At 34.4% G+C, this 13,569-nt stretch overlaps 1 pseudogene across 1 annotated transcript; it reads right to left on the reverse strand.

The window, feature by feature from the left end:
- Positions 1-1,823: 1,823 nt before the first annotated feature.
- LOC143570320 (linoleate 13S-lipoxygenase 2-1, chloroplastic-like) lies at positions 1,824-13,146 on the reverse strand (annotated as a pseudogene). The gene is made up of 8 exons (XR_013141908.1): positions 12,498-13,146; positions 8,586-8,854; positions 6,709-6,955; positions 5,764-6,090; positions 5,084-5,169; positions 4,743-4,853; positions 3,592-3,899; positions 1,824-2,851 (listed from the first exon to the last, which is right to left on the reverse strand). The product of XR_013141908.1 is annotated as a linoleate 13S-lipoxygenase 2-1, chloroplastic-like (transcript).
- Positions 13,147-13,569: the final 423 nt, after the last annotated feature.

Raw genomic sequence — 13,569 nt, forward strand, 5'->3', positions numbered from 1 at the left:
GATTTAAAAAATTTGTACACTTTAAACACTTTGTGATGAGATCATTACAATGATTGTGTATTTGATTTCATGAGAGGTTGGTGATATATGCGGATGACAGCATATAGTCATAACGTAGGGTACTGGTGTTGTGTTTGTTTGATCATCTTTTTGTAGGGCCATAAGTTTTATGAAACGTCGGTTGTGGTGTTTCTGAGGGTGTAACAGTCATTTTCCAATGTTGCTGTGTAAATATTCACATGGCAAAATAGCCCAAGGTGTTCACTGATCCAACATTTGTTACTGTTTGGTGATTCAGATACCACCTTGTTAAAAGAAGATATTTTCACAATTAACTCGTAGGTATCGCCTATATTAGCTTGTTGAATACCTGATAAAATGCAGTTTGAAACGGGCTCGTTTAAATATTAAATGAATACGAGATGAACATAGCTCGCTTGACATGTTCGTTGGCAATGTCAATCTTGTTTAAAGAAAGATAATTCCTCAATTAACTCGTTGGCCACGCTTATATTAGCTTGTTAAATACCCGATACAATTAAGTTTGAAACGGCCTTGTTTAAATTTCCATGTTAAAAACGGGACGAAGGTCGTTGGTGATTTCGTGTTATTGAGATGTGTATGATTAATTCATATAAACAAAAGTCGCTAGGCGCTAGTCGGACAGTAACTAGGGATTAGTGATTAATTGGAATTAATCGGATTAGAATTTATATGTAAATTTTCAAATATACATATATACGCTAACTTTTATATATATATATTTTACTATTTTGCCCGATTTGATCAAACACCTATTAATCGGTGACTAATTAGTGGGGTACCTACTAGCGATTAATTAAGGATTAATCAGCGTCTATGCGATATTTTTACAACCATGATTTATACCGTATGCAATTCTTTTTTCTTTTTTTTTTTCAATTATAATATTTTATTTCATACCAAATTGGTGTTGATCCTCTCATAGTTCTCTCACCATTTGAATTGTGACTTCTCTTTTAAGTTACTCTAATTATTGTATTTGCTTTTAGGTGTTAAGCTATTATAGCAACAATTTCATTTAAAGATAAAAAGAGACCCAAAAGAAAATGTCATAATTGAAATTTTGAATAAATATGCCTCGAGTTTCAAGGATAAACTCTAAAGTCAAACAACAGGTTGGAAACATTTTTTAAAAAGCTACAATTATTATTTTAAAAAGTTAGGAAAGAAAAATAACAAAAATTCAAATGTTTGTTGCTCCATATTTTATTTATACTTTTCATACCTACCACTATTTTCATAACCGAACTAGTCGGATCGGAAACGTGTTGCATTACCAATTTAAATAGCTTCTATGATTTCAAAATTTAAAAAGTCTAATTTACTCAAGTATCATCATCATCATCATCATCTAAGCTTTATATTTTATTAATATTGTATTGTAAGGGTAAGATCCAATACAAATAAAATTAGCACACTAGACATACAAAATTACAAATTACTAGAGTAGTTAGAGTTTTAAACAAGTCTTATTATTTAAAAAAATATTGTAATAATAATAATTACTCTATTTTAAAAGTTATAGTATAATAATAATTAAAAATTACTCTGATGTTAGCATGATTACTTTATTTATTTATACACTTCTCATAATAAAAATCATTTATACTTAATTCAAACACATGTATTGTAAATCAACATAAAAAAACAAAGTAGTTTCATTTCTTTATTTTCTTTATAAATTAGATACATATAACTTTCATTTAAACTTATTTATTACATCATGTGATTATTTAACCAGCCCGTCCAGTAAACCACTAAGAAAAATAGAGTACACCCGTTTAGATAGAAATACTATTCGGAACGCCCATACCCGTCACACCGGGTTCCGAATAAGGCTTCAAAAGGTTGTACGGTACAACCCCAACTCCATTCCTATTCTTTCTACTTTCATCAGCATTCCTCTCATCAATAATCCCTTCCAACTCCTTTAACCTCCCAACAAACACTTCATAAGCACCTTTAATTATCGGATCCGCTTCAAAAACCGGCTCAATTTTCGCCCCGATATACTCCTCATCGGGCGAATGATTCGACAACACGTCCAAAACCGCCATTACTTGCGAAGCTTGTATTTGAGAGGGAAACGCGGACAAAAGTTCATCTTCGGGCCTATGTTTAAACGCTTCCCATTCGTCCTCCGTCGGGTCCTCACATGGCATTTTTACGCGGGCTATAGTTGTTCGGTTAGGAATGTAGCCCGCGTAGTCATACTGCCCAAAGTTGACCGCCCGCATGGTGGCCCGTGGCAACCCATATTATTATCGTGAGTATCCCGATAAGATCTTTTGTGGATTTGAGCACGGGCCACCACAGCTCATCTTTCTTGTCCGCATGGCCCACGGTTCGAATCTCGGTCCACCACGCTTGAAGCTCGGTATCGGATTGTACAAGGCTCGGGTCCGGGTAGTAACGTGTCACATAGTTTGTAACCCACTCTTTGATAATATCCCAAAGGACTAAACCATCATTTGCATACGGGTAATCCTCGATAGATAGTTTTAACCCGTGTGGCGAGTCCGGGTCTTCGACAGCCATCCCTCGGGCAATAAGGTCGGCTGGTAACGCTTCGTGGTCAAACCGCCAAAGTTGTCCGTATGCAACCGAGCTCAACTCAATGCTGTACTTTCCTGGTGAGAAGCACGACTCGATGATCCCGCCAGCGTTTATGAGGGCTTCGCGGGCCAAAGCGTTTATCTCCATGGTGTAGCGGAAATGAGGATGTAAGAGGCTGTGTATCGGGTGCATTTTGCTGAGCTGGCGGTTGGTTGCGATTATATATGGCTCAGTGCAGCAGTGTGTTCTCATCCTGCAAAGATATTTAGGGTGTCAATCGTGTTGGATTAACTTGTTGACTGGTTTAAAAAATTAGTCAACCTGAAGACGACTCATTAAAAAGTGGGTTGACTTATTGTTCAAGAGTTTTGAAAGAAGCTAATATTTTGATTCTAAGAGATTAAACAATGTTAAAAATTTGAGTTAGATATTTTTAATTATTCATTTTAATTTTTAACTTTTATTTTATTAGTTCTAACCGGCCATTTTCCGATTATTCCCATTCGTTTATTCTAATCTTTGGCTAAATATATAAACTCATGTTTGTTAAATAAGATAAATTCACAAAAACAATTAAAATAATACAAATTACCAAAATGTTTAAGATAAATCAGAATAATTAATTGTTTAAATTGTTACTGTAACCCTAGATAGTACTCATATTCGTAAATGAACATGAAACAGGTTGACCCGAACATGAAATGACTTTAGCTCGACACGACAAGACTTTTAGCTCGACACAAATAAGTGCATGGGTCGGTTAGGGTTGAAGAACTCTACCTGCGAACCTGACATGATTTACACCCCTAATCAATCCTAACTCGGATGCACTTAATATCGCGTTGTGTTTTAGGTCGACCCATTTATTGTTCATTTACAAATATGAACTCTTTTTCAACACTTAAATAGACTAACGGGTCATGTTTGGTTAACAGTTTATTAAATGGGTCGTGTTCAGTTGACCCGTTTACATGAAGGGTGGGTTGGCCTTACCAGTGGCTATAGAGCTGATGAAAACCGCTATCATGAGCAAGTACATGGACCTTAGCAAGCTTCCATAGCCACATACCGGTTGCATCCCAACAAGGAGTGAACACGCGTTTCCATTGTGGTTTGCTGTTGCCAGGTGGACGAGTCAACTTGATGGCTAACGGTCTCAATGTTCCGGTTGGAGTAAGGTACATTAATGTTCTTGATCCATATAAAGTTGTCCTTATATTTTTCAACTCTCTAACTTTGTGCACATATGGCAGGAAGATGTCATGGTAATCTAGTATGAACAGCTTCTTGTTCTCTATCGCCTGCATATGATGCAACTCTTCAATCGTTTCTTAAACGTATTTAATTGGGATGTTGTGCGCATTAAAATTTTTTTAAAAATTAAAAAAGAAGCTAAATAACCAACGGTATATTATTTTTTATGAAAACTAAAACTACATTCGGTTTCAGTTACACCTCGTTCAAAAGCACACCTAACCGAACTGCACCAGACCTGGGCGCCGAACTAGTTTGAATAATTGTTAGTTAGTTATTGCATTTATGGTCCAAATTCTTTATTTCGGGCCAAATGTTTTAGGCCCAAATTTGTTAACAAGTGATTCACATATACTTTTGGTCAAACGTTTCGGGCCCATAAATTATTTTGGGCAAAATGTTTTAGGCCCGAAATTGTTAATAAGTGGTTAACAAATACTATTGGTAAAAGTTTTGGGCCCAAGTCCACTATCTCAGGCAAACTTTTTTCGGGCCCAAACACTTCAAGCCCAAATGTAAACCGAAAACCGGCCCATATCCGAACCCATACGCAAAATCGGAAAACCAAATCCGAATGGTTCGTTTCTTTAACCAACAATTATTGTTTGGTTCGGTTATACCCCGGTTCCAAAACCGCACCGAACTTGTTTAAATGTTTGTGATTGGATTTATGGTCCAAATTCATTACTTTGAGCAAAGGTTTTAGACACAAATTTATTTTACTTAACAAATACTTCTGGTCAAAAGTTTCGGGCCAGATTTTTTTGTCCCAAACACTTGAAGATTAAATATTAACCTATAAGAGGCCCATAACCAAACCCATACGCAAAACCGAAAAATCAAAACAAACGGTTTCCTAAACTGACTCATGCAGACCCCTAAATTCATACTTCCTCAAGTGTGCAAAAGCCTCTGATTTGTCTTTCAACAATCTCTTTGGTTATTGCTGATTCAGGAGGACCGTACACTTCCGGGTCAAGTTTACTTTTCAGTGGCCATTCCTGCAAAACATTCAAGCTGTTAAATTTACTGACTAAAGTTTCATTTCTTGATCATCAAATATTCACAACTTGTTAAAAAATCAACAGTTGTGGAAAAATGGGCCGGTCATGCAACGGGTCAAAACAAGTTGTCAAGTTAGACTCGAATTGTGGGTGCCGACCCATTTGAACCTGTAACAGACTCGAGTTGACCCATTATATAATTTGAGTTGACTCAAATTAACCCGTACCTTGACCAAGGTTATACTCAAAGGATTAAGACCAGAAACAGTTTGTCTACCAAATTCCTCATCCCTTGTCCAACCAAACTTATCTCCTGCAAATCAACAAAGCTAAAATCATGAAATTAACAAAAAAAAACAGTCAAAAGAGCTAAAATCATAAATTTAACCAAAAATAAAGTCAAAATAGGTAAAATGATAAAAATTTGACCAAAAAAAGTCAAAAGAGCTAAAATCATAAAAATTGACCAAAAATAAAGTCAAAAGAGCTAAATTCATGAAATTGACCCAAAAAAGTCAAAGGAACTAAAATCATGAAATCGACAAAAAAAATGTCAAAAGAGCTAAAATTATGAAATTGACCAAAAAACTTATCTCCTGCAAATTACAGTTCTGTAAAAAATTGTCATTAGGCGCCGATTAATCGGAAGGCTACTTCTTCGATTTCACCTATTCGACCCTAAAATCGGTACCACTGAAAATGGGTCAAAACTGGTCAAATTGTTGTCAAAACAGGTCAAAATCATTGAAGTAGTTGAAAAAAAATTTTCAATCCGATTAATCCATGTGAATCGCTAGTTGGGTACGCCTAGTGAGTTCTACAACACTGTAAAATTAACAAAGATCAAATCTTGAAACTGACCAAACAAAGTCAAATAGAAAGTCAAAAGAGTGAAAGCAGTAATTACTATCAATTATAGATGGAGTCTCAAACAGCAAAATATTATTCTGAACATCTTCAATAGACTTCAAAAGCCTGGGCAGAATATTCTTCAAAAACCCATCACTATCAATTGGCGGTAAATTCACACCCTCATTGAACAGAGAATCAATGGCAGTGAAGTACGGAAACCCGAGGTTTTTGTCGATCATTGTCGTCTCCAACGACGGTATCACCGCCTTCAAAACCAAAACCGAGTTTACGGTTTGCACATTGAATGCTAAGTTCTTCACTTCTGAAAATGCTTCATCTCTTGGCACGTAAACTTCATTGCTTCTTGTTTCGGATAATGGGTCTGCATTTGAAATTCTGTTAGTAAAAACTAGCCTTGAGCTAGGCTCATTTTGAGTTATTAGGATCTTTTTCTAAAGCTCGAGCTCTGTGGGTGAGTTGTTTTTTCAAGCTCTAGTTGGCTCGTTTATTGTTTACAAATGAATAATTAATTTATATACGTTTTGAATTATTGTTATATATTTTGACTTTTGAGGACACCTTAGTCAAAGCTCGGCTCGAGTTTAGCTCAGTTGAATAGAGAAAATTACTGTTTGAGTCCCTGTGGTTTTAAGACGAATGCACAATGGGTCCCCGAAAAATTTTTTGAACTGGTTGAGTCCCCGTGGTTTCAGAAACGAACCATTTGAGTCCCTACCCTTACTTAACTTTCAGGGTAAAACTTTCATTTTACTGAAACCACAGGGACTCAAATTGTTCGTTTCTAAAACCACAGGGACTCAATCAGTTCAAAATTTTTTTCGGGGACTCATTGTATCTTTGCCCTAAAACCACAGGGACGCAAACAGTCATTTTCTAATTAATATATACAAGTTCAAAAGAGTCAAAAACTTTAAAAAATAAAAATAAAATAATAAGGCTCCTTATGGCTCAGGCTCGGCTCGTTTTCACCCTTGAATACCTGATTTGGTGGGATGTCGACCAGTTTTGCAACGCCTAGGGTGAGGGAAGTCTTTGTTGCCGAGAACTGGGCGAGCCAGTTCAGGATCCTAGTCCGGATCACCGAGGTCATTGTATACATCGTAATCGTAAATTCTATCTTTCTTTTCGCGAGGTTTATCGGGGACTCCTTCGCCACGGAGGATGGCGAGTTCGTTTTCACGGAGTGACTTTAGGCCACTGGGCGTCTCCGACGGTAGGCAAGATACCTGCGTAAAAAATAAAGTGTTATTTAAAGTTTTCTATTCAATATATTAATACTTACGCGGACAAGAAAGTCGTTCTTCTAAAAAAATATTTAGGCTGGCAATATGAAAGCATGAGGTGAATCGAAATGGGTAACGTCGTTAGACCGTCTGTTATACCTATACTTTATTTTATTATCATTTTGTGTTATATCAACGTCACAACTCCATCATCCTTAATCTTTCACCGCAACTTTCAAAATATGTTATATCCATTTTTATGTTTCAGCCTTTTTTGTTAATTTTTGTAAGACAGATAAAAATATTTTGAGGCTATAGAGCTATTTAGGTGCTGTTTGTTTTTGCTTAAAATGTCTGCAAGGGGCTTACGTCTGCAGGTGCTTAGACATAAGCTTTTGAATACTGTTTATTTGTTTAAAAAAAAGATCTAAAAATGATTTTATTGTCTTAAAAAATAGGTTATTGTTCAACTTTTTCACACTTCTTCATATCCTACCATCACCCAATGTCTAACACCATCACCACCCACCATGCGCCATCACCACCGTCCGCCACCACCACCCGCCACCACCACCCGCCACCACCACCCACCGTTGGTCACAACCACCGTCCACTACCACCACCCACCATACGCCACCACCACCCACTGTCGGCCATAACCATCGTCCACTGCCACCACTCACCACCCATCGTCCACCATCACCACCGTCCGCCACCCACCACCACCGTCCATCACCACCACCACCCACCGTCGGCCACCACCATCGTCCACCACCAACCACAACCGTCCATCACCACCACCCACTGCCCACCACCACCATTCACCGCCTACCACAATCGTCTGTCACCAATCGTCCACCACCACCCACTTCCATAGTTCGTACACCACCACCAATTGTTTTAGCAATTTACAAACGTTAAATGACTTCTATCTACTGTGATATGTATAATAGGCAACTAATTTTCAGCTTATGTATACGATATCCAGTTTATAAAACAAACAGTATTATATTTTCAGATTGCAGACCTTCAGAGCACATCTTCAGTTGCGACATGAAATCAAATGAAATCAGATTGCAAACAGTTTTTGTGTTAAAAAACAAACAACACCTTAGTTGTCTTCAACGGGCTATAAATATTAATGTTATGACTTATGAGTTATGACTTTACATTCTATGAATGTATTTTCTTTAACGATTTGGTTTTGTTATTCAGAAAAGGATAATGGTACATGTTATTGCCCATTTGCCTTCATTATTTATATAAACACTATTTTTTTAATGAATTTTCTAATTGTTATTATCTGTATCTTTTCTTAAAATAGAACATACATGCAATTTAGTTGGAAAATAATTTCAAGTTGTATGCATGGTCAACGCATTAGTCTAACCTATGCTTTCCATCCCCATCTTGTGTTGGTATGTCTTTGTCACTCGTAATAAATTAATTAATTTTATATTTGGTCATGTTTCTTTCATTTGATGTCTTTTAAGTTCTAATTGTGTTTTAACAATGATCTGTCACAAATAAAATAAGCAAATGATCAGCCAAGGTTAACTACAAAATTCATGTTCGAAAGAAAAAGAAAATAATTTTCTCTCCCAATGATTAACCATGATCAACAATTGCTAACCTTGTCAATGAAGAAAATACGTTTTTCAGGATTGTCGAACTTTGAGTGAACCCATGAGTTACATGAGACAGTAATTGGGCCAATAGCGGAGCCTTCTATGACAATAGATTTCACAAATACCTCCTTGCGATGTTCATTTTCTATTTTAATAGCCCCAATAGAACCAAAATCCTCTGATACTTCAAATTCTGCTAAATATATTACCTCATTTGCTCGTTGACTGGTTCGGTGTGTATAATTTTTTATTGTTTCCTTCACTAGTCCCATCTCTTAATATAAAAACAGAATAAAAAAAACAACAAAATTTAGCTAAAACAATTTTAATTAGTTACAAATCCAAAACTAAAGTTATTTACACATTCTATTTTGCCCAAAAAAAATCACACGATGGAAATGAAGTTTATCAACTATTTCACTAATGTCACTAAAAGGTTTTTTTCTCTAAAAATTCTTAACTTTTATTTTATTGGTTTTTTCACTGCCAATCTCTCATGCCACAGGTAATAAAGTTTGGGCCTCTTTTTATGCTTAAAACACAGATAGTCATTTTTTTAACAGGTAAGAATCTCACATGTAAACCTATTTTTTGAGTTATGTTTAAGGTTGGCTTTTCGACCGTCGTGAGACTGTACTCCTACGATGCACGGGAATCGGATGGAATCTGCAAACCCTTGCCCTGTGTCAGGTTTAAACCTGAGATTAAAGCACTGATTCGTCCATTCACCCAGATATTCTTCGGGAATCGGATGGAATCTGCAAACCCTTGCCCTATGTCAGGTTTAAACCTGAGATTAAAGCACTGATTCGTCCATTCACCCAGATATTCTTCGAACTGGCCCAAGTAAGAATCGAACATATGTCTCCACTAAAAAAAAAAAGCATGCCTCTTACCAATACACCAACTTATCAGGATAACTGTCACTCTTTTGTTCCCTCAAAATGCAACACAATAAATATTAACACAAATAAATCTAGCACCAAAAAAATCAAGAAAAAAATTAAAAAGAAATTCAGCTAAAAAGATCTAGTATAAAAAATTCAACATAAAAATCTAACACAAAAATTTTAGCCCACAAAATCCAGCACAAAAATCTTATACAGTATAGAAATAAAAATAATTTTAGTTTTATTTTTTATGTATATCAATATGGTATTCAAATTAAAACTAACAAAGATGCTCAATTTTATAATACAATTTTTTTTAAAAATAATGTAATATAAAAACTTTTGAACGTTTAAAAAAGATGGGTGAACTTGAAATAACTCAATAAGAATGACTCTTCCCGAAATGTTTCTCATCCGTTTATTAATCTAGCAACATTTTAATCACTATCATTGATTGAAAAATGAAAGGTTAAAATGCCTTTCTAGCTAGTAAAAATCAAGTTTTTATTTCATTCTTCAATGTGTAAAAAAAATAATAATAAATTGGTTGTAACCTTTTTATGTTATAGTATTATATTATTTACTAAGTTTTTTTTCCTTTTTCGTGCGCTAACGTGTTTTTATATTTATCATCACACGGTTCTGTTTTTTAAAGTTACATAATTGTGTGTTTTTTATTTGCATGAAAATGACGGTATAATATACTACAACGGGACCACTAAACTAAGTGAGATGGTCTTTTTGAAATATAGTGAAAGTGATTGAAATAATAATATTGAATTTCTTATTAAATAAGTTCATCTTAAACTTGACAATTGGCTCGATCTCTGGGGGCAGCAATTGACGATTCAATTTTATTTTGTGGACCAAAATACTTAATCCTAAGCAATCAACAAAAATTAAAATAAGAGCAATCATATCTCTCCTGGTGTGTCAATTACACATACGCACACCCCACACACAGCAGAACTTAAAACATCTAAATTAAATATATTAAAAAAGCATATGTTTAACTAGGGCTTTTGGATTAGAAAGGGGGCTAGACAAATAAAGATAATGCTATTCAAATGTAATATGCTAATTAAACATACACTTCTAAGAGAGTGTCCATATACTTAGACAAACCATAATTATGCATCATAGTCACGAACCCTGTTGTAAATTACACATCATAATCACCTAGTAACGCACAATTTTGCATCAACTCTGCACCACTATGTATGTAATAAGGGTAAAGGGGTCATTCTACTCACTCCAACGCGGGTAGGGCACTGCAACCCTTGTGGGTTGGCCATGCGAGTTCGCCAGCGTGCCATAGAAGCCAAAGTAGAGGAGAGTTGGGCAACATGACTTGAGCAGTGGGTCCAACTAAGAGAGTGTCCTAACCCTTTTTAGATTAAAGTGGGTTAAAATGAATGACACATTTTTAAATATTACTTATAAAAATAATATAACTATGTTAAATTTAAACTAAAGATAATAAAGGTCTCGATTTTATGTATACGTTAGTACTTGTTACTTGAGTTCATAAAAAAAATTATGAACCAGATTTAATTCAAAAGGTCAACAATTGATGTTTGATATCATATAAGTTTTGGTTGGGTGGTAAAAGCTTTTGTTTTTAGGAGTAAAAACCAGTGTTCAAAACCTGACATGTAAGGTTGATTTTCTCTTAAAATAATTTAGACGTATGGGTAGAAATAGATAGGTGTGTGTAGCTGTTAAAAAAAAAGAAAGGAGTTTGATAGTTAGAGCATTTTCATCCAGTTTTCTATCCCTATATCCATATATATCATATAATTACACTTAAAAACACTATATTTCTCTCTCCTGTTCAATTAAATAATATTTTTTATACGTTTTTCATTACAGTTTTCTCTCTCCACCCTATAATTTACAAAAAAATCACTACATTTTCCCCAAATTTACAAAAAATCACTACATTTTCTCACTCCATCCTGTAATTTACACTCATAACCATTCACAACCTCATCCTATAATTTACAAACCCTCCTCACATAATTTTAGAGGATGAGTTGAGAATACACTTGGTTACCCTTTTGGCCATTTGAAACTCCATATCATTTAGGATTTTAATATCGCAACAATCTTCACCATATATTATAATTTCACTATGTATTTAATTTAATTTAAATAAATAAATAATACCTACATATGCATATATCTATGTATCATCTTAGAAGAATTTCATGTACATAACTAATTTTATAAGTGGATTATCACGATGCATTTATATACAGAAATAAGATCAAATACATTTTATTCTTAACATGAAAAAAATGAGAACCAATTTGCTATTATTATTAGGTTTATTTTTATAAATGTTTGTTGTTATTTTTTATTCGTATTTGTTAATTTTCGATTATGAAACGTTATAAGTATTTGCTTATTTATATTTTGTTCTTATTATTAGATTTTTTCTTTTGCTGATATAAGTATTTGCTGGTATATACTGTTATTATTTTGTTCTTGATTTTGATTCTTTTGTTGTAAATTTTTGTTTTTTTTCTTTGTTATTATAATTTATGTAGATATGGTATTGTAGTTGGTATTGTTTCTAACATTCTCATTTTTTTATAAATTGGTATTATTTCTTACGTTCTCATGTTAAGACTAAAATGCACATGAAACTTCTCCTTTTGAATTAAAAAAATTAAAAAATTAACTTTTAACCGTCTTTTTCTTCCACCACATGTAATTATTTCTATGCATCAGGTGCAAGCTTTCATATTGTTCCCATATTTATATATCAACTTAAATATAATTTCTATTTAAAGAATCCAAAATTCATCTTTGTATCTTTGCAATTAAGTTCTAATCATCGGATGGACTTTCATTTATGGTAGAAAAGTATATAAAAGATGAGAAAGTTAACGTACAAATGAAATTAACATGTTAATTGTGAGAATCAAGTACTCTACTTGATTCTCACAATTAGCACGTTAATTTCATTTGTATTTGATCCAAACCGATAAAAGGTATTACCGCTCTAGAGTGCACACTTACTAGGATCGGTCTCGGATGCAACAAGCTCCAAAAGTAGTGATTTCCCAATCAAATCAGTGAAGCCATCAAGCACTTTCACTAAAGGGTTTGACATGGCTCCACCCATCGTCAACTGGACCGTAACCACGGCTTTGAGCCTCATGGTTTTGATGGTACCATCAGTAGTGATTTCACCGGCTACGGCTTTGATTTGGCTGACCGATTTTCCCATGATCCGCTGGGAACATAATGGTTTAATAGGAAATAACAGCTTGTTATTTGATACAAAAGAAGTAGGGTTTTCGATACCATCTCGGCCGATAATAAACGTTTTTTCCCGCGTAAGTAAGGACGGAGCCGGGATTTTTGGGATGTGTAGGTGGTTGACTTGAGGATTCAACATGTTTGTGATTTGCATATGTTACCATGCATGTGATTTACTTATATAGAAGACAACAGGGATGGAAGTTGTAAAAAGATGTAAGTTATGCAAACGACCCATGAAGAAACCAATGTGTGCAGTTTTACTCTCTTTGTGATACACTTACCTAATTATTATTTTATGTGAAATGATCTTACTATTTGTTGAAGTGGACCGTCTTCCAGTTTTACCATGAACCGATTGGTACACAAGGCTAGTTATCGCATAATTTAATTAAACTACTTGCTTTGTGCATTGCGTAAGTGACACGGTGTCAACTTGATCAGTATGGTTGGGTTCATACTCTATTAAAAATTTATAGGGCTGCTTGTGTACGTATCTTAATGACATAAAGGTTAACATATTAAAAGGTTGTGGGCTAATTGTGTGATTAATGAAACTTAAAGATTACTTTGTTAATTATTAATATATAAGTCAATAAGTTGTTTTTAAACTCAATCCCAAACGATTTAAAGGTGAAAGAGATCATTTATGCAATGAGTTTACAAATGTCAAAAACGAATTATATTTTAAAATCCTTCTAATAGCAAATCTTAACTAACCATATGATACATTATTTGAACAATGATCTTGATTAAGCTATTTGGTTGTATTCCTTTCTCCTTCATTAGTTTCACATTGCTTTACCTGAAAACTAAAACCATGCATTTA

The sequence above is a fragment of the Bidens hawaiensis genome, unplaced genomic scaffold (genome assembly GCF_021521415.1).
Source record: "Bidens hawaiensis isolate Kalapana, Puna unplaced genomic scaffold, B.hawaiensis_p1.1 tig00024868_1, whole genome shotgun sequence".
In the NCBI taxonomy this organism is placed as follows: Eukaryota; Viridiplantae; Streptophyta; class Magnoliopsida; order Asterales; family Asteraceae; genus Bidens; species Bidens hawaiensis.